Genomic DNA, 21266 nt, shown 5'->3' with positions numbered 1-21266 from the left:
GTCCGAACCTGGACGGCATGGCTTGAGGGGAAAAATGTCACGTTCCTCTGTTCTCTTCCTTCGCAATCAACACACTCCAGGAAACAAAGCTCCAGGCTAACACTATCATGGAATCATAGATTGGTAGGGTTTGAAGGGGTCTACAAGACCATCGCGTCCAACGCCCTGCTCAGTGCAGGAATCCAAGTCAAAGCATCCCTGACAAGTGGCTGTCCAGCTTCATCTTGAATGCCTCCAGTGTGGGAGAGCCCACCACCTCCCTAAATAATTGGTTCCATTCTCGTATTAGTCTAACAGTCAGGATGTTTTTCCTGATGTTCAGCTGGAATCTGGCTTCCTGTAACATGAGCCCATCATTCTGTGTCCTGCATTCTGGGATGATCAAGAAGAGATCCTGCCCTTCCTCTCTGCAACAACCTTTCAAGTACTTGAAGAGCGCCATCATATCTCCCCTGAGTCTTCTCTTTTCAAGGCTAAACATGCCCAGTTCTTTCAGTCTCTCCTCATACGGCTTTGTTTCCAGTCCCCTGATCATCTTCAATGTCCTCCTCTGAACCCTCTACAGTTTGTCTGCATCCTTCTTAAAATACAGTGCCCAGAACTGGACACAGTACTCCAGATGAGGCCTAACCAATGCTGAGGAGATGGGAACTAGTACTTCACAGGATTTGGAAGCTATACTTCTATTAATGCAGCCCAAAACAGCATTTGCCTTTTTTGCAGCCACATCACATTGTTGGCTCATATTCAGCTTGTGATCGACAACAATTCCAAGATCCTTCTCACTTGTAGTATTAGTGAGCCAAGTATTCCCCATCTTGTAACTGTGCATTTGGTTTCGTTTTCCCTAGGTGCAGAACTTGGCATTTATCCCTATTAAATGTCATTCTGTTGTTTTCTGCCCAGCGCTCCAGTCTAACCAGATCACTTTGAATTTTGTTTCTGTCTTCCAAAGTATTAGCTATCCCGCCCAATTTAGTGTCATCTGCAAATTTGATCAGCATTCCCTGCACCTCCTTCTCCAAGTCATTAATACAAATGTTGAAGAGCACTGGGCCCAGGACTGAGCCCTGCGGTACCCCACTCGTTACCTCTCCCCAGTTTGAGAAGGTCCCATTGATAAGAGCTCTTTGAGTCTGATTCTGTAGCCAACTGTGGATCCACCTGATTTTTGTTTCATCTAGCCCGCTTTTAGCTAGTTTGCTCATCAGGAGATCATGGGGCACTTTGTTGAAAGCTTTGCTGAAGTCGAGGTATATGATGTCCACAGCATTCCCACAGTCCACAATGGAGGTGACTTGATCAAAAAATGAGATCAGATTAGTCTAGTGGGATTTGTTCTTGACAAATCCATGTTGGCTTCACTGCATTGTTTTCAAGGTGCTTACAGACTGATTGCTTTATAATCTGCTCCAGAATTTTCCCAGGGATTGATATCAGACTGACTGGTCTGTAGTTCCCAGGTTCCTCCTTTTTGCCCTTTTTGCTACTTTATTTGTTAATGACTAGCTTCATTAACCAATGAAGCTAGTCCAACTGCTATGAACCAGCTAATCCACATTATCTACGAATATCAATAGAGGATGCGAAGTTAGGAGAGTTGCCAGCAGTCTGGGCAAGAACTTCATGGCCAGACTAGCTTCACAGGGATGCCCCTTCCTTAGGGTGCCTCCCTCCTATGTTGGCTATCACAAGTGGCCAACCTAGCGGAGCGCCTTAGCGCTGACCCTAACTTTTCCCGCTTCGCTCTGCGATGGAAAATTGCGTCTCTCAAGTCACGCCTTTGTCTCCCCCCACACACTCTTCCTCCACCTCAACTTGCGTTCTCATGGTGGAGGAATGAGGGAGCCATTCAGCCTGTGCCATCTGTGTGTCAAGGTCCTGGGAAGAAAGTCTTGCCATATCTAGGCTCACTGGGGAGGTTGCCTCCCTCTGTTCTGGCTGTTCCCATTCTGAATCTGAGCTGCCAGGCATCTCCACACACCGAGATTCATTCCTGACAGAAAAAAAACCCCTAAATAATTTAACAACAGCCCATGCTGCTGATTTAAATAAGCCACAGTGGCTTGTTTTGATCATGCAAACTGGGCCATCGAAGCAGCTAACCTATGCTGCTTCAATTTATCCCCTTACCAACTGTTTTCTGAAAAGAAGTTATGTTTGGGCTCTCCCCATCTCTTTGTATCTGTGGCAACATAGATGAATGCTGCTATAAAGGCACCAGCAATATGTTGGTATGTGACATGTTCATCCTTTACTAGAAAAGAAAATGATTAGCTATAATAAACTCTAATCACATGAGCAGCATAAGGTATACTTTCAACAAACCCATCCGAAATAAAAACACAACCTTATAAGTACTGGAATGGGGAAAGAACACTCAAACACTCTGATATGGATTTAGCTAATGCTACATTTTAAATAAACAAATATGGCTACTTCTCAAAAACATTTTCTCACTGCCCATGAACTAGATGTGAATTTACCATTAGCTATCACAGCCACTCCAGTCAACATGGCCACTCTGGTCTGACCTATGTATGGGGGCAGGGGGGGTAACCTGTCCCATGCTCCAGCTGCAGGGAGCGATCTGCTGTTGGTGGCTACTCAACTGGGGTGTATCTTCTACCCTGTCCCGGCAGAGTCACAAACAGCCCCCTTACAGAACCCGGGCAAGCAGGGACCCAAGGTTCATAAAAGCATTTTCTCGCTAGCCTGAATTAGATAGTGTATTTATCATTAGCCAACTTAGCCACTTCTACCAATTGACACCCAGTTTTGCCATAGTAACTAAAATATATTTTGTTTCAAAGTAGAACCTACTTTCTCACTCCCATTTTGACTATTCCCAGTCACCTATACCAGGGATGGGAAGTAGGTAGATCTCAAGATGTCTGGATTTCAACTTCCAGAAACCCCTGCCATCATGACCAATGATCACTGGGAGCTGAAGTCCAAAACATCTGGAGATCTCCTTTCTGCCCACCCCTGACTTACACCTTCTGGTCGTTGATCAGAACTGCAATAGATGATAGCCTGCACTCATTTGTATTAGATAGCCCAATCCATCGAAGTGGTATACCCTAAAACCAGCTATTTTATTGGTCACTATTGACCAATAATTAGTTGGATAATTAACCATCCTTGTTAGAGAAACAGCTGGCCCAAACCTACTACACAACCATACTGTGACACACAAAGCACCTCTGGGCAGGTACATGTTTGTATTTATCTACAAGGCAGATAGAACAAATCATTTAGAGAAACATTCTGGTGCATTTTCTAATGTTTATGGTACGGATGCTAATGTTTATTTTACTAATGAACAACTGCCATGGAACTGTCCTGAACATGAACTATCAAATATAAATGGTTCTTCCTTAGTTATATATAATGGTGGATCCAAATTCTATCCATTTTCAAGATGGCCTAGAAAATGTAATAAGAAAAATCAGACCCCAAGATTTTCATTTTATTTTAGGTTTAATATGAAGGGGACTAGGTTCCTCCCCAGATATCTAGGGTCAGCTTGATAACATTAACCCCCTTTAATAATTTCTTTCCATGAGATTAAAACTGTATGAAGAGAGAAAGAGAGAGTAAAACTGTGCCTGCTGGCCACCACCAGCGTTCCCCCTGTCTGCTCCCCCATCATTCAAGTTTTGGGGCTGAACGTCTGGAGAGCATAGGCTCCCTTTGCAATTTAGAATCCAGATCATGCAATATTCTAAATCATGCGGGGAGGTTGCATGCATAGATCCCTGCTTTAGACCTTCAGCCAAACAAATGGATGTCAAGGACCAGGAGAGGACATAACAGCAGCGACCTCTCCACCTCACAAATGTAATTGCTTGTAGGAGGAACGACTGAAAGGGGCTATTGTTGTTCTGAAACAGATTTTCATGAGACTCACATAAAGGGAACAGAGATGAAAGTAATATTAATCCAAGAGAAGATTGAGGTTTTCAAAAAACAGAATAAAAGAAAAATAATAAAAATGAGAGGATACAAGGCTCTATATATATACTTGGGGAAATTGTTGCTTCATAAGGGATTTTCACAAAACATTGCACTGTAGTGTTTCAATCCCAATGAATCTGAATCTGAATAAGATGTTTGATTTTCAAAAAACTGGAAGCTGATCTGATCCAGAACTGTCCTGCTATGACTGGGTCAGACTCATGTGTTAGGGCAAATCCAATAGCAAGTCAGTAAATAAGCAAAAGGTTGAGCACAGTAATATCAATTCAGCAAGAAGGCATTTCGAGGCAGGAACAGTTTGTAAACAGGCAATGGTCAAAAGCTCGATATTAACAGAAGAGAAACAGAGTTCCAAAAGAAAGGTCTAAGGTGTGGCCAAGGTCCAAACATAGGTAAGCAATAAAGCACATACACAGTCCTAGAAGCAGAGTCAGACAGTAGTCCAAAGGTCAATAATACAGTGGTTCAGTCACACAGCAAGGTCAGGGAAACAAGGGTTCAAGGCTTGTAGTAAGATGTTGTTCCAACAGTGGCTAGACTAGAACTGAAGGCTTATATAGCACGAACTCCCAGAGCCCCACTGAAGTCCTAGCTGAAGTTCATCACAAGCCCTCTGGAGGAGGCCTTTCCTCATGAGCAGTCTTTTACTGCAAGCAGACACTCCTTCACCTGGTCACGGTCTTAGCCTGTACTTTCAGGAACCAGCATTATTGGAGGCTGCGTAGTGGCTCAGCACCCCCCCCCCTACCCCTGGATAAGAGTTTTCCACCTTTCAAGGGGGAAAACCTGAAGCCCTCTCACCCAGGACCTTCTTGAAGCGACTTGTTTCCCAGGGACATCCAGCTCAGGAGGCTCCGGATCATCTTCTGAAGATGGGTTTGGGGGGGGGAGAGAATAAAGAGGAACAGGGATGTGTCAGCACCTTCACTTGCCTCCAACCCCCTCTGAACCTCCTCACTGGGCTGTAATAGAGCCCAACTAATTCAGGACAACAGACATTACAGTCTCCGTCTTCTTAATTCTGCCAGGAATTTGCACTGCCATCTATCTCTATTCTGTATTATTTTGATTAATAATTCTGGAAGTAAAAAAATCTTCAGTTTAAAACAACAGTAAAGGTGCTTATGATTTTATTCTTCCACCCAGAAGCACAGAAGTTCCAAGTTAAAAGTTTCTGCCTTAACTTCTGCTCCATACATTCTACAGTCTCATAAACCATGTTCAGTTAAAAATGAATCTACATGCAGCTATACTTTCACTTCTTCTTTCAGCGCAAACCATATTCTTCTGCAGGTTGGGGCTAACACATAAGCTTGGGCTAGTGGTAATTATGTAATATTTTCCTTTAAATTGTAAACCTTTAATTTAGACAACCAAACTCTTCCAAAGCTTATGTTGTGCATGTTAAAGCAAAAGTAAAACCAGCAAGGTAACTCTTCAAACATTATAAGAGAAGACTTTTTCTCCTGCTTATCAATATTGAATAAAAACACAAATATACCTAATTTGTATTCCAGTTATCTCTTAAAGTAGTTAAAATATCTTGAAATATTTGTGAAAATGCTCTTGAAATGATCCTAAATTTCCTAAGTCAAATTTCATTTGTCATCTCCTGTTAATGCAAACAGATAATCACTTAACTTTTATTAAATCCGAATTTATATATAACAATATCTGAGCAGACTGAAGGGAAAAGTTTGCTGTAACCAGAGTAGTGAACACCACACAAATACATGCACTCACTTCTCTGTTTTCTTCACATTGTCTCAAAATTCATTGAAATTATAGCATTTACAGCTGCACCGTTTGAGGAAAAAGTCCAGAGTTTTCTTGAGGATTTGTCTGATACCTTAATAAACATGAAAATTTAAAGAACCTACATAATTATTGGAACTGGAAAACTGAAGCTTTAAAACTTTTGCAGGCTATTATGCTTGCTGTCCCCACCCACCCCCAAAAACCCCTGTATTAATGAGAGTAAGAGTAAAAAGATGTACTCAGGCCACAATTCAGAAAAGTCCTTTGTTTCTAAGGGCTTGGGTGTACCCAAGATGAATTTTGCAATCCCCCACACTTTGAGATATAGCATCGTGTTGTATGACAATTTGCTTTTGACAGCTGAGTTCCCAATGTTGCTCGCCATGAAACACAGGGAACAGCTTTCCACAGAGTGGTGGTAGGGGAAAGATACAGGGCAGAACAATTAATACCATAGTATATACACCCTACAGAGCATGAAGAGTTAGTAGCACAGTTCTCTTGATTGTGACTTTTATTTGGTTACCTAGTATGTCTCAGCAAATTGAAAAGTCTGTTACACCTTAATCCTCTAAAGAAAAATACTAAACTCGGAAGAGTAAAGGAGATGGTTGAAGTGCAGTGGCAGATACACTTGGGTCACAATGAAGATTACATGCACTAAGTTCTTAGATATATGGCAGATTGAAAGCAAGTTCCAACATTACAAATGCTCCATGTTATCTACTGACATATTGTGGGTGTGGAGATGCGGAAGAGACTCTAAGAGTTAATGTTCAATTCTCTCAAAGGAATTTCTTTCCTTGGGGATTAAAATTCCAATATTGGAATTGAAACAATCAACATGCCTAGATTGTACAGTGCTCTGTCTCTTGGAAATTCACCATACACTCTCTTGTATGTGAGAGAAACTCTCTTTTCTTTTCAGTGTCATTATCTCTTCATGATAATCGGCCTAATATTTCAGAATACATTTCAGTGGTGTTGGAGCACAAACAGGATTTCTGCATTGGATAAAAAAATTTTCCTAGTGCTTTGCAGAAGCAGATTTCTGTGTAAGACAGAAGAAGGGGCAGTAAAACGCACTTGGGTATCTAGAAGGAAATCTGTATAATCTGTCCATTAGCCATGTTCTCTCATTTTCTATCTTTTCATATATGGTTGAACATGATTTTGGATATTATAAGATGAGAGGAGAGGGTATTGGATAGATTATGCATACTTAATGCCACCCACCAGTAACAGGGGAAAAGATTGAAAAAGAAGCCTGAAGAGTTTAAACACATACCGTTAAACAATGAATTACATCTCCAATATTTGAAGTTTCAAAGTAAGAACTGTACGAAACACTTTAATTTAAGAGGCTGGTGACCTTTTGGCAATCACCACTGAAATATGAAAGAATAAAGATCAGTCATAAAACGATGGGTTTTGTTTATTTTAGAAATAATTTCTCATCACTGGAGGCTCTCTGCTGTTTCCATAGAATGGTGAAGTATCCTATGGTAACACATCATCATTCAAAGAAATAAAAATGAACAGTTTAAGCAGCTGTTTTTGCACAGTTCATCAATGCCCAAAGCCAATCCTTGGAAGGAAACATTTTGTTTCATTCTTCCATCAAAGGTTTTAAATAGAACCTTGTATAAAACACTCCCCGTCCCCAGCCAGATGAATAAGCTTTCATGGGAAAGTAGCAAACATATTAATATTTTTGTTCAGTGTATGTAGCGTTCTTTACCATCTCCAAAACACTTAAATATGGGCTGTAACTAAATGGTAGAGCTTATGGATTGCATTTATGAAACCATAAAGTTTCTATTTAAAGTATTTCAGGAAGCTGCAAAACACTAGTATAGGCTGGAAAGCCCCTCTCTTGGTATTGTCAAAATGGCTGCTTTGACAAAAGCAGGGGTGGGTGGGATACTAAATAAATAAATACCTTTCTAAAGGCACAATCCTATGCATGTTTAGACCGAAAAAAGTCCTACAACTCCCAGCATCCCTTCAGCCAGCCATACTGGCTGGGGCATGCTGGGAATTACAGGACTTCTTTTGGTCTAAACATGCATAGGATTGTGCCCTAAATAAATAAAAGGATTATTACATGTCTTAGTGTAAGGCTGTTTGGTATACATCCCTACTGTGAGTCTGCTTCAAATCAGCCCACATGGGTGCTCCTAGGACACAAAAGTAATGATGTGAGGTAAGAGGCAGATTAAATTTAAATTTACACAAATAAGTAGCCTAGCGGTATTTTCATCCAGGCTTACTGCTTTCACGTATAAATATATATTTTAAAAATCTGCCTCAGGAATCTTGTATCTTATTGACTTCATTAATATATATAGTATGCTTTATGCAAGTGCCCGGTCCTGTTGACATGCTAAAGAGCTGACTCTATACTTGACGATATCCAGGAGAGTTACTGTCAGATTGTTAGCTTCTCTCATGTCTATTTGTAAGCTACACTAACAACACAGAAACAACAACAGCAGCAGCAGCAGCAGCCGCCACCGCCAGGGATTGGCTTTAACATTGACTTTAACATTAGGAGAATGTTGCTGACTGCCTAGGAGAACGGGATTCCTCCCACTCCTTTCCTCTCAAATTTTCTAAGTAACAATTTACAAGGCATAGCAAATAACCCAGAGATTTATTGTGCTATATCCAGTGTGTAAAAAAAAGTTAAATATGGTCATTCCTTAAAAGACATCCCTCTCCTGTACATACCATTCAAAGAATTTGAATGCCTTAAAATGGATACTCAAATTGTTTTGTTATAACTGGTTTGAAATTATAAAAATATAGTTTTTCTGTCATAGCACTAAAAACAAACATTAGGTTCAAGCAGCCTTTGAAATTCAAATTTCACTCAAATTCAGTTTTAGCGGTGGCCACAGTTAACAGTAATCTCTATTCATACACACATAAGAAGACACGGCAGCAAAGAATTAATTGAACAAGGAATATTGTAAAAATAATAGATCTCTAGTGTACTTCCCTGGAGAGTAAATTAGGTTTAAAAAAATCCCACAATAAATACAAAAAACTTAAAAACAGCAAGTGAAATACAAGTAGTTCAAGCAAAACAAGTATTTATGATATGGCTTGCAACTTAATTCTGCATATTTATTTATTTATTTATTTTAATTTTATTTATAGTGCTTTCACATTAATTAAACATAATCATTATGCCATCAAATTCCTTACTAAAAATCCCAAGGATCTGGCACCCAAACCAAACAATTTGGGAACAAGACCCGATTGCTTCTTCAACCAGTGTCTTTGTCAATCAAGCCAGTCAATTTTCATATGCACTTCACCACATTCTTCTTCCAAATGGGCTCGGTTCACTATCTACAATCAGATGTAGGTGCTATAGTACCTTCTTCTGAAGCAGTTCAGGAAGTGGTGTGGCAGCTACAGCCCACTCTGTGGCACAGAATCATAACCATGAAGAAGGAACGGGGCATCTACCAATTTTTGCTCTGGGTTGATGGACTTTTGTTTCCAATATCTTAGCCTGCCACACATACCATCCATAGAACCATACAGCATCTGGTACCATGGCATAGGGCAGCGTTCCCCAACCTGTTGCCCTTCAAATATGTTGGACTACAACTCACAGAATCCCCCAGCCAGTCATACTATAGTCCAACACATATGGAGGGCAACAGTTTGGGGAAGGCTGGCACAGGGAGAAAGGTATACCATGATATAGGGAGGGAGGAGAAATGTCGGTAACCAATACAGCTTCAGGATCAATACATTCTCCTGGTCATGCGCCAGTATTTTCTGGTAGGATACCTCCAAACTACATGAAGGCATAAAAGTGGGTCAAATAAATGGTTTAGCAAGGCCAATAGTGATTGGTAGCCATCCTTATTATATATTGAAGGGGTCTTTCTTTCCTAAACTCTGAAATCCAAGATCCTTTTAACTGGAGAGCGACTGGAACTTTATACATTAAAGTATAATGTTCTTATACATTATACTTTAATGTGAACCGCCCAGAGAGCTTGTGAACCGCCCAGAGAGCTTTGGCTATTGGGTGGTATAGAAATAAATAAATAAATAAATAAAATACATGCAAAACATTTATTCTACTACTGACAAGTTAAACAAGTGGAAAGTAGCAGATTTTATTGTATGGTATGTGAGCAAGACATTCTATCATTTGACAAGGAGGTGCTGAGAATCTGCATAACAACACTCAAGAACACATGACCATACATTATGAGAACACACACACACACACAGGAGGTACATTATGTTGGTTAACAATACATCAAGGGAGAATGTATTGCTGCAGATGTTAAAAAGGAAGGTGTTACTTCATCTTTGTAAAATCCATTAGTCCTAGTTAGAGTAGACCCATTAAAATTAATGTGGCTTTAACTTAAATCATAACTAACTTAAGACCCATTCATTTCAATGGGTCTACTCTAAATAGAATTTAACCGAGTCTGTACTAAATATAACAACTATATGTAGCCTTGCAATTGTGAGTCTTTTCCTATTTTCAGTATAGGCATTCTATGTCAAAATTGAATCTATTAGGTTAACACATAGAGGTCATATAAGCAGAGTCGGATGTCCTAAATAGAAACGCACACTGTTTTGGCTCTCCATTTGATGATCCAGTCCTCTATTTCATTTGGTTTTAATTAGCAAAGATTTATCTGAGAGGTGAAATATGTGCTGCTTGAAAACACAAATACACACACTCTTATTAGACCTTGCCCCAGATGCAACTTCTACATTCCACTCAATCAGCTAATAATCTCAAGACTATAAATATGCAATTTATGATTCAGAGCCAAACTACACATGATATGGAAGAATCTTTATTAAAAAAAAATCCAAAATTTCATCAGCTAGGGATGCTAATTAATGAGATCAGGGTAGGTGTGGTGCTAAAAGGGGATTTCCCCCCAAAGCAAAGGCTAAATGGAAGCAGAGGATGAAGGGTTAAATTCCACCTCCACACCTGCTCTGATTATCAGCCCTTCCCAGCTGAAAAAAAATGTATTTAAAAAAGCTGTATATTAGACACAAAAACCCATTTAACATGACATGTTTAACCAGTCTATCCAATAAAGTTGATAAAAATGAGCAGATAATTAGTTAAAAACATAATGCTGATATTCAAGCCACTTATGCAGTTCTACTATATTTACATTCCCAACCTATAGGAAGCTAGGAGCATCTGACTGATTTCTATTGAGATCAATACCGATAAGTGCTGAAGTGAGTGCTTCCCCATACTCACCACTATCTATTCCACAGTAGATACATTACAGAATTGAGGGATATATCTTTGCCCTGAACATTACCTTGGGTAGATGTTTCCTTAATGCTTTTAACAGCAAGACCCCAGCAGAGCAATTCCATTATGCCACACAAAACAAGTGTTTCATATGAACAAGATTACCATGGGAACAATAACCCTTGTCTGTTCAAGTAACCTTTAACTCAGACAAATGGGCAAGGAATGTTTTAAGCAGACTTCCTTGTAAGATAAGATGGTGTGAAGCAGTGTGAGACATAAAGCTACTATGGGAGAATTCAAAATCAGTGGTTTTGTGTCACGTTAAGGGCCAATTCACATAAACACACTACATGTGGGTAGCTGTTTTGGTTTTCCCTTCCCATGCTGCAACATCCTTATAAGCCATGCACATAATTCAAGATGACCATTAACTGCAATTTTGCACTCCATGACTTAACCCACACCTAGGAGGTGTTTCAGTGGCAAGCAGTATGCATGGGGTGAATGGTTCAAATGGACCAGTTCCCCATGAACGTGACAATCTGTATTACACCGGAGGGTGTGTGTGAGTATTTGCTCACTTCTACCACACTTGTGTGAATTATCGGCAACTAGCAGAACAACTTTGTGTCAAACAACATAGAAAACCACAATCCCAATATTCCAAACAACTGGCCCTCCTTTTTCTGATGACTGTCCTGTTGGTCACTTTAGTCCTTTAAAAAAATTAAAAACAGCAACAATGCAGGATTGAAAATCTACTGTGCACTGAAAGGATATAACAGAAATATTAACTAACTTACTCAAAAATTCCATTAGGGGTTAAGAGTATCTAAAAGTCCACTCCCTTGCATGAGAATTGTTTTATTTTATTTTAATTACAGGAAATGCTTTATCTGCGCTTTAGGATAGAATGTAAAACTCAATAAAGCCATTAAATGCAAAAAGATAATACACTAAGAAGGAAACTAGTTTTACTTTAGATTTTTTCATTTAAAAGGCACCATATAAAGATATAAAACATCATCCCACTTAGAAGAGGAATAATAAAATGAAAACATTTTATCATTCATTAATTTTATACCTTTTAACGTATAAAAATATTCTAGATGTATCTGTAAAATGCTCGTTGCTAAGTGCAAATCAGCAAAAGAGCCTTAATTCTATTTAGCATCTTGGGGATGGAGGGATATAAAGTGCAGCCAGCTACATATTTATGAGGCTTCAGGGAGTCCAACAGGTTCTGAATTGTTTTGTTTGTTGGAATGTGCTTTCCAGTCTATTTAAAACAACAAAAAATACAACCTACCTGTCACTGCACATGTAAATGTTGTTAATTAAACAACGTCATATGTCAATTGTATGCCTTAACTGCCAAGGAGGGGGTATCTAGTTCTTCCAGAATCGTTACCAGAGGAATTTGTCTACTGGTTCACGCTTTCTCTTCTTTTCCAAGATGGGCTGCAGGCAGCACAAGTTACTAACTATATATGTAAAGTGGGTTTTGTTTGTTTTGTTTTTTAAGTGTTACATACTGATTCTTCTAGTGTAACAAACAAGCAAACAAACCCCTCACTAATAAGAGAACACAGAAATCTTTAAAATGAGCAAACTACTGGCGGACCTTTCTTATCCTGTAAGAATCTAATAATTATTTGCAATGTGCAACCTTCTAATGTTATAAGTGAAACCGTTCCCAGGAACCCTGGCATTCTTTAGAAGCTAATCAGGAGTTCCTCGTTGAGAAAATCAGTAATGGAAGACAAGCCAGTAATGGAAGACTAGGAGGGACGGGACGTGTGTAGAGCATATACTTTGCATGAAGACGATCCCAGGCTCAATCCCCAGCATCTCTAGGTAGGGCTGGCACAATTCCTGCCTGAAACCCAGAAGAGCTGTTGCCAGTCAGCATCAATAATACTGGGCTAAATGGGCCAATAGTCTGACTCAGTGTAAGGGAGCTTCCAATGTGGGGAGATGGTGAGCCCCAACAGGCTTGGCAGATGTGCTGCATGAACTGAGCATGCTCCCTAGAATATGCTCTAATGAGCACTAGTCCATAGCAAACACGCTAGAAAAACTGTTGAGAAAGTATTTCCCTGAGGGTAGAAAATATGAAAAATGCCCATTTGAAAGAGATGCAACACAACAGCTAGACCTCACTATTCTGATCTCGCTAACATTTTATTATATAACTTGTTAGAATACACATGATGGAACTCATGGTATAACTCCGTTTTGATTAAAGCCCTTTAGAAGAACTTCCTACCAACCAGAACCCTGGGGAAAAACAGTTTAGCCTGGATTCTTCTGCTTTAAATTTCTTCTCATTATATATATATATATATATATATATATATATATATATGTATAATCTACTTTGTACAGGGGAAAAGGAACATCAAATAAAAGGTACATTTGGGGGCTTTAGCATCTAAATGCACAGAGACTGCTATCTACCTTTCACTTATTGTTGCACCAATGAGGATAGTTACGTGCTTTCTGTCTGAATTTCATAACCATTTGTTGAGCCGCTTAAACCTTTTTACAGCTTCTCCTATTCAAATTCCTTTCATCCCCCCCCCCCCGCACACACACATGCACATAGTTCTGTACTGAAGAAACAGAAATACAAGATGCTGTCCCTGAAGTGCACACTCCCCCATGTGGTATACTGGCATATTCTTTACAAAATAGTAATAGTAATTTTTTTTAAGTATGAGATACGATAACCTTTCAACAGAATAATGTTAAAGGACACAGAAAATATTCATAGTATGGATTTATTTAAGCTGATTTAATACTTCCAAAACCAGAACATGTCCTGCAGGGTAGTAACACATTTAGTCTGATTGTGAACTGACTTCCATGCAACTTTTTACAGCTCTCAGAAATCCTGCTTAATGTAAACATCATCCTACTAGTTCTACTAGCCCCCGGAGATTAATGGATTCCGATGGATTCCAGAGGGCTCTGGGGGATTTTCCTGCTGGTATGGCTGGTGCTCCTGTCGAAGCCCAGGTCGCTCTGTGGAATGCAGAGATGACTCGGGCGGTTGACACGATCGTGCCCAAGCACCCTCTCCCTCTGAGCAGAGCCTGGCCAGCTCCTTGGTATACACCGGAGCAATGAAGCAAGAGGGGAGACGGCTAGAACGCAGGTGGAGGAAAACTCGTGCTGAGTCTGACCGAACACAGGTAAGAGCCTACTATCGAGCCTACTCTGTGGCGGTGAGGGTGGCAAAGAGACAGTTCTTTTCCACCAGCATTGCATCTTCTCAGTGTCGTCCAGCGGAGCTTTTCCGAGTGGTTCGCGGCCTGTTACATTCTGGGCCAGGGAGAGACACGGTGGAACCCTCGGTAGCATGCTGTGACAAGTTTGCACAGCCCTTTGAAGATAAAGTCGCTCAGATTCGTCATGAATTGGACACCACCATTAATGCAGTTCCATTGGTAGAGGCGTTCAGAGCACCGTCTGGTCCAGTTTTATTGGATGAGTTTCAGTTATTGAGGCCTGAGGATGCGGACAAGATGCTTGGCCAAGTCCGATCGACCACTTGTGTGCTTGACCCTTGCCCTTCATGGCTTATTAAATCAAACAAGGAGGGGTTGTCCGGCTGGGTCCAGGAGGTTGTAAATTCCTCCTTGAGAGAGGGAGTGGTGCCTGCCGCTTTAAAAGAGGCAGTAATTACACCACTCCTGAAAAAGCCTAACCTGGACCCAGAGGATGTTAACAATTATAGGCCAGTGGCCAACATCCCCTTCCTGGGCAAGGTGCTTGAGCAGGTGGTTGTAGGACAGCTCCAGGCACTCTTGAATGAAACGGATTATCTAGATCCATTTCAATCGGGCTTCAGGACTGGTTTTGGAATGGAAACTGCAAAACTGTGGGATGACCTCTGCCGGGAGAGGGACAGGGGGAGTGTGACCCTGTTGATTCTCCTGGAACTCTCAGCGGCTTTCGATACCAGCGACCATGGTATCCGTCTGGGTTAGGAGTTGGAGGCACTGCACTACAGTGGTTTCGCTCCTACTTGGATGGCCGATTCCGGAAGGTGGTGCTGGGGGATTTTTGCTCTGTGCCATGGCAGTTGTGCCATGGGGTTCACAGGGCTCTATTTTATCCCCCATGCTGTTTAACATCTACATGAAACCGCTGGGGGAGGTTATCCGGAGGTGTGGGCTGAGGTGCTATCAATATGCAGATGACACCCAGCTCTACCTCTCTTTCTCATCAAAACCAGGTGAGGCAGTGGCTGTTCTGAATCAGTGCCTGGGCACGGTAATGGACTGGATGAGGGCCAATAAACTGAAACTCAATCCAGACAAGACGGAGGTACTGTTAGTGGGTGGTTCGTCTGCCCGGCTAGGTGATATTCAACCTGTTCTGGAGGGGGTTGCACTCCCCCTAAAGGATCAGGTTCGTAGTTTGGGGGTGCTCTTGGATCCAGAACTGTCACTTGAGGGACAGGTGAACTCAGTGGCACGGAGCACTTTTTATCAGCTTAGGCTGGTATACCAACTACGCCCTTATCTGGACAGAGATAGCCTAGCTACAGTTATCCATGCTCTGATAACTTCTCATCTGGATTACTGCAATGCGTTATACATGGGGCTGGCTTTGAAAACGGTCCGGAAACTTCAGCTGGTCCAAAATAGGGCAGCAAGATTGTTAACAAGGACTGGCCTGCGAGCTCATATTACGCCAGTACTTTTCCAGCTGCACTGGCTGCCAGTCCATTTCCGGGCCCGATTCAAAGTGCTGGTGTTAACATTCAAAGCCCTTAACGGCTTGGGACCAGGTTACCTGAAGGATCGCCTCCTCCCATATATGCCTGCCCGGACCTTAAGATCATCATCAGCGGCCCTTCTCCGTGAGCCCCTGCCAAAGGAAGTGAGGCGGGTGGCTACTAGGAGGAGGGCTTTTTCTGTTGTGGCACCCCGGCTCTGGAATGAGCTCCCTAGTGAGGTTCGCCTGGCGCCTACATTGTACTCCTTTCGGCGCCAGGTGAAGACCTTTTTGTTTTCCCAGGCATTTTAGCATTTTAGCTTTCTAAATTTTTATCTTTGCTGTTTTAAATCTGTATTTTAAATTCCTGTACTGCCGCTAGGTTTTATTGTGGTTGTATTGTTATATTGTGGTTTTAATGTTCTATATATCTAGCCATGATAGGCTACGTGAATTGTCACGCAGCCTATCGGGGGGCTTTTTTTTTTTTTTTTAACTTTCGCGTTCGCGGCCGGGCGAGGCGGGAAGCCTCCTCCCCGGCCTGAATTTCGGCCGGGCGAGGCGGGAAGCCTCCCCCCCGGCCTGAACTTCGCGGGGGGAGCAACGAAGCGCCTCCCCCCCACCGCGAACGTCCTTCGAGGACAGGTAAGGGACTTTCGTCCACCCCTAGTTCTGTAATATTTGCTCTGGGGTTTACATGGGCAATTTTTAGATTCAACTTCATATTTCATTATTCCATGTCCATGTTTCAACTCTCCCTAGGCTCCCTATTATTGCTCTATCTACCCTACTGTTTGTATTACATACAAATTTATTATCTGTGAATTTAATTAAAGTTCTCTTTAGCTTTTCCTGCAGATCTCATATAAAGGTCTTAAATACAGTTGGACCCAACATAGGATCCACAAAGTACCATATTAAATAACCCGGGGTAATAACATATTGCTGTCCGTTACCTTTCTTTCTTTTTTAGGTCCAGTAGAGGTATTTCAGTCTATGAAGTACTGCAGAAAAAAAGAGGGTAGGGGAACCCCACATGTTTTGACCAATCATATTAACAAGACATCATGCTTGGCAAGTATTTTTTTCACAAGCTTGCATGTAAACTAACAGGCAGGCAGCCATACAAGTCCCCTAAACAGGGGGAGTAAACCCCTCTCTGTTTACTCATATTTTTAAGGAAGTCTTCTTTTGCTCCCAGACATTCCCCACAGTAGGACTGGCTGGCAAGCATGAAGAAACCACATAGATAATTGACTAGAAATAATACCCATGGTCCTGCACCTCTTCTAGATAGCTTTGTGAAAATCTAGATCAGTGCTGAGTCTAGCAGGAAACCATCTGGTATCTCCAATTCACCTTTTCCAGAAAAGGTTTCATGCTAGCATAGGTTTTTTACTCACAGTTAGCTAGAAGGTCACAGGACAATGTAAAAGAGGTCTCTATAAATTGAGAACAAGCCATGTGATTGATAATGCATATGTTTCTGCAGTCCCAACATGCATCACAAACAGAAGTTTTAGTGATTCCCCTGGCTAGGGGTCTGAATTTGACTTTAATATTTTTGAAAGAGGTAGCAACCAAAGTGTGGGATCACAGTCCCATGTTCCTTAGACAACTGACTCTCTACTCTTCAAAGTCAAGGTTATGGGCCAGTTCACACTACATGTAAGGAGATTGTGTTTATAATTCATCATAAGCAACAAGTTTGTAATACAACCTACATGTAGCAGGAAGACCGAATTGATGGGGAGTTGATTTCGTTATAATAACATTACCTTGGGCTTACATGCTCCAATGTCTCCTTCTCCCATCTTCCTCCTTCAAATGCTCCATTTCCTTTCCATTGCAAAGAAAACTATAGTTTGCCATTACATCCAAACCAACAAATTATTATTGGTCCTAGAATTTCAAACTGTGATTAAACTGTGTGGAAGGATGTGATGGAAGAAGGGAAGAGAATGGAGTGTGTGAACCTGAGGCTATTCACAGAACACTAAACTGTGGTTTGCTTTCGGTCCAAACCAACCTAGTATATTTGGGGTAAAGAAATATATGGTCAAATGTAGGAGAAAAAGTGCATAACAGAACAGTCCAAAAGATCCATCTAGTCTGACATTCTGCAGCCAGTCAGATGCCTCCAGAAAGCAGCGCACCATGACCAGATTCATATGTATACCTTCTCAGGACTGGACTGGGCAATGTCAAATTCAAGCAGATTAGGCAAAAAAATCTCTGTCCACTGGATTGTATTCAATAGGGTCTGTTCACCAGCAGAATGGCATCCACTCACGGAACAGATTCCTGCTCCTCTCTGCAACCTCTACCTAAATCTGTTAGAGATGATTGGGAGCCTCCGGAGCACATTTCGGGAGACACAGGGTATACCAGGGGCAGGGGGCGGGGGAGTAAAATGAAAGTCCTGTTGTGTGAGCCGTTTGCTTACATAATGTTGAATGCAGCCCACTCTCTCTATACCATGCAGCATATCCCATATGAAAAGATTATTTTCATAATAAATCTAGTTTAAAATTGCAAATCATCTTCTAGTAACACGCTCACTACATTGCTAGACATTTGAAATGGCTTCCTCAGTACTGAGAATCTCTTCTGATTAGTTATATGCAGGTTTAAAGTAAGCTACAGTAACAGAAATTATTAATGGGGCAGCTGGGGTGGGGGGCAGAGAGAGAACCAAACAACTGCATTAGAGTTCTCCCTATCTGCATATTTAATTTAAAACTAATGCACCTTAAGATGTAACATTCTGTTCAGGGAGACTGCAAAATACATTTCCATGTATTATTATTACCTCTGATGGTTACATTTTGGATGGAATTCTTCAAAGCACAAAATTAATCTTTATGTAAGTGAATGGAACTTTGTACTTATTAACAGAACTACAGAACTAAGATTTAATTAGACAGGACCTCCATGATATTGAATGACAGAACAATTTGACCACTATAAGAAAATTCTGTCCATGATATGATCAGTTTCCACCCAGTCTTTTTGACACACCACCACCTTATTTGCAAAACTTAAAAGTTATAAATTAGACAAGCTTTAACTAACGCAAGAATGAATATACTGCCATCAGTTGTATTTGATGACCGATTTTAAATAATCCCATTACAAAACCATGTATGCCCATGTAGTGATGGCAGTATTGAAACAGTAGCTTGTGTATTATTATTTTGTATTTTTATAGAGATCTGAGGAAAGAGGTGATTATTCCACTACTGTTATCTATTCCAGGGCGGTCAGTTATTGCTTCTGTGCCTTTTCTTCTCACAGATCAAAATAACCTGGTGGCAGCAAAGACTGCAAATTTTTTAGCAGGTGCTATTAAAATGAGAGCTATTGTTTTATCTGAGTCTTAATTTTACATAGCTCCTTCGATTGATCAGAAGTTTATCTGTTTAGGTGTTTGTTTTTATGTGAAAAGGATTGTCTATTAATTTTGGCATTTGTGCTTGATGTAAATTTTTAGAATCTAATCTGGGTAACTTCAAACAATTGTAATCCTGCTTTTATCCTTTGTACATTATATTTTAAATGCAAAGGCCTATGGCTGATGCAAATAAAGGAATCTGAATCTTCCAAAGAAAGAAAGAAAGAAAGAAAGAAAGAAAGAAAGGAAGGAAGGAAGGAAGGAACACTGCACCCTGTTTTCTACAACTGCCTTCCTTCTTAACAAGAACACAAAGATACTATAACATATGCGCGGACACATCCTTAGTTCACCACAGGGGTTTAGTGATCACGCACAGTGTTAGCTTTTAAAGATTTCAAGTGCTGCATAAAGAAATTAATAAAGACACAATTATCTCCACGTATTAAATCCATGCAACAAAGATGGCAAAGCAGATAGCAAGAATGGGCAACCTTTACTACAAGATCTTACCAGAACTCATGTAATGCGTCCTCCAAACTCTAATTATTTTGAGATTCAAAATGTGCATGGATGTCACATTTTTGTTCAGTCGTTAAGTCGTGTCCGAGTCTTCGTGACCCCATGAACCATAGCACGCCAGGCCTTCCTGTCCTCCGCTCGCCAGGCCTTCCTATCCTTCACTCTCTAGGATGTCCGGCTGAAGTTCAGTGACCGCACTATCATGGCTATCAGGAACTTTAAGATCTTTCCTGCATAGTTCTTCTGTGAATTCTTTCCACCTCTTCTTAATCTCATCTGCTTCTGTTAGGTCCCTGTCTTCTTTGTCCTTTATCATGCCCGTCTTTGCACAAAATGTTCCTTTGAGATCTCCAATTTTCTTGAAGAGATCTCTAGTCTTTCTCATTCTATTGTTTTCCTCGATTTCTTTGCATTGTTCATTTAAAAGGCCTTCTTGTCTCTCCGTGCTATTCTCTGGAACTCTGCATTCAGATGGATATATCTTGCCCTTTCTCCCTTGCTTTTCGCTTCCCTTCTTTCTTCAGCTACTTGTTAAGCCTCATCAGACAGCCACTTGGCTTTCTTGCATTTCTTTTTCTTTGGAATGGATTTTGTTGCTGCCTCCTGAACTTTGTTGCTGGGATATGATTTTGTTGCTGGGATATGATTTAGGTCATACCTGAATGCTTTAGTGGTTTTCCCTACGTTCTTCAATTTAAGCCGAAATTTTGCAATAAGAAGCTCATGATCTGAGCCACAGTCAGCTCCAGGTCTTGTTTTTACTGACTGTATAGAGCTTCTCCATCTTTGGCTGCAAAGGACATAATCAATCTGATTTCGATATTGACCATCTAGTGATGTCCATGTGTAGAGTCGCCTCTTGTGCTGTTGGAAAAGAGTGTTTGCTATGATCAGCGTGTTCTCTTCACAAAACTCTCTTAGCCTTTGTCCTGCTTCATTTTGTACACCAAGGCCATGCTTGCCTGTTATTCCGGTGATTTCTTGACTTCCTACTTTAGCATTCCAATCCCCTATGATGAAGAGGACATCTTTTTTTGGTGTTAGTTCTAGAAGGTGTTGTAGGTCTTCATAGAACCGATCAACCTCAGCTTCTTCGTAATGGTAACCCATGTGTTAAATAACCCAGAATACACAATGCAACAACAAACCATGGGTTCTTTTTCTGGATTGTTCACGGTTAACAAACCATGGTTTATTAGTGTGGCTGGGTTTGTAAATCACAACAACCCAGAATTCAACAACCTATGGGTTAAATCAGCAATGAACTAGCATAAAGGCTCATTCTACACTACATGGTATGGTGTCCGGATAGTGGGAAGTCATGGTAGCATTCTATTCTGCTTTTTTTCAAACCTCGCCTAGAGTGCTGTATCTCGTTCTTGGCACCACAGTTTGTGAAGCCTATCAACAAAGTGGAACATGTCTAGAGAAGGGCAACAAAGATGGAGAGAGGCCCAGAGACTAAGTCCTTTGATGAAAGGAGTTTCAAGTGTTTATTCTAGAGAAGAGACACTGAAGAGGCACTGTGATAGCCACCTTCAAATATTTGATGGGCTGTCATGTAGACATTGGAAGGAATTTATTTTCTTTTCCTCTGGAGGGTAGGAC

The 21266-nt window shown here is 40.9% G+C and overlaps 1 protein-coding gene across 18 annotated transcripts in view; it reads right to left on the bottom strand.

Moving 5' to 3' along the window:
* Positions 1-21266, bottom strand: part of DIAPH2 (diaphanous related formin 2) — a 503126-nt gene that overhangs the window by 219868 nt on the left and 261992 nt on the right. For 3 of the 18 annotated variants that reach the window (XR_014784809.1, XR_014784814.1, XR_014784815.1), the window contains one exon: positions 1-21266. This exon is cut by the window's left edge and continues 10360 nt beyond it. The exons of 11 other annotated variants lie outside the window; for them this stretch is intronic. The gene's annotated coding sequence lies outside the window, so the exon portion shown is untranslated. 4 more of the 18 variants (XR_014784818.1, XR_014784811.1, XR_014784810.1 and 1 more) reach the window with 3 other exon arrangements.

This window comes from Heloderma suspectum, chromosome 9, assembly GCF_057233095.1.
Source record: "Heloderma suspectum isolate Gila_16-S chromosome 9, 16-S_ref, whole genome shotgun sequence".
Classification (NCBI taxonomy): Eukaryota; Metazoa; Chordata; class Lepidosauria; order Squamata; family Helodermatidae; genus Heloderma; species Heloderma suspectum.
The sequence above is the reverse complement of the archived record's forward strand: the minus strand, read 5'-3'. Positions and strand labels throughout refer to the sequence as shown.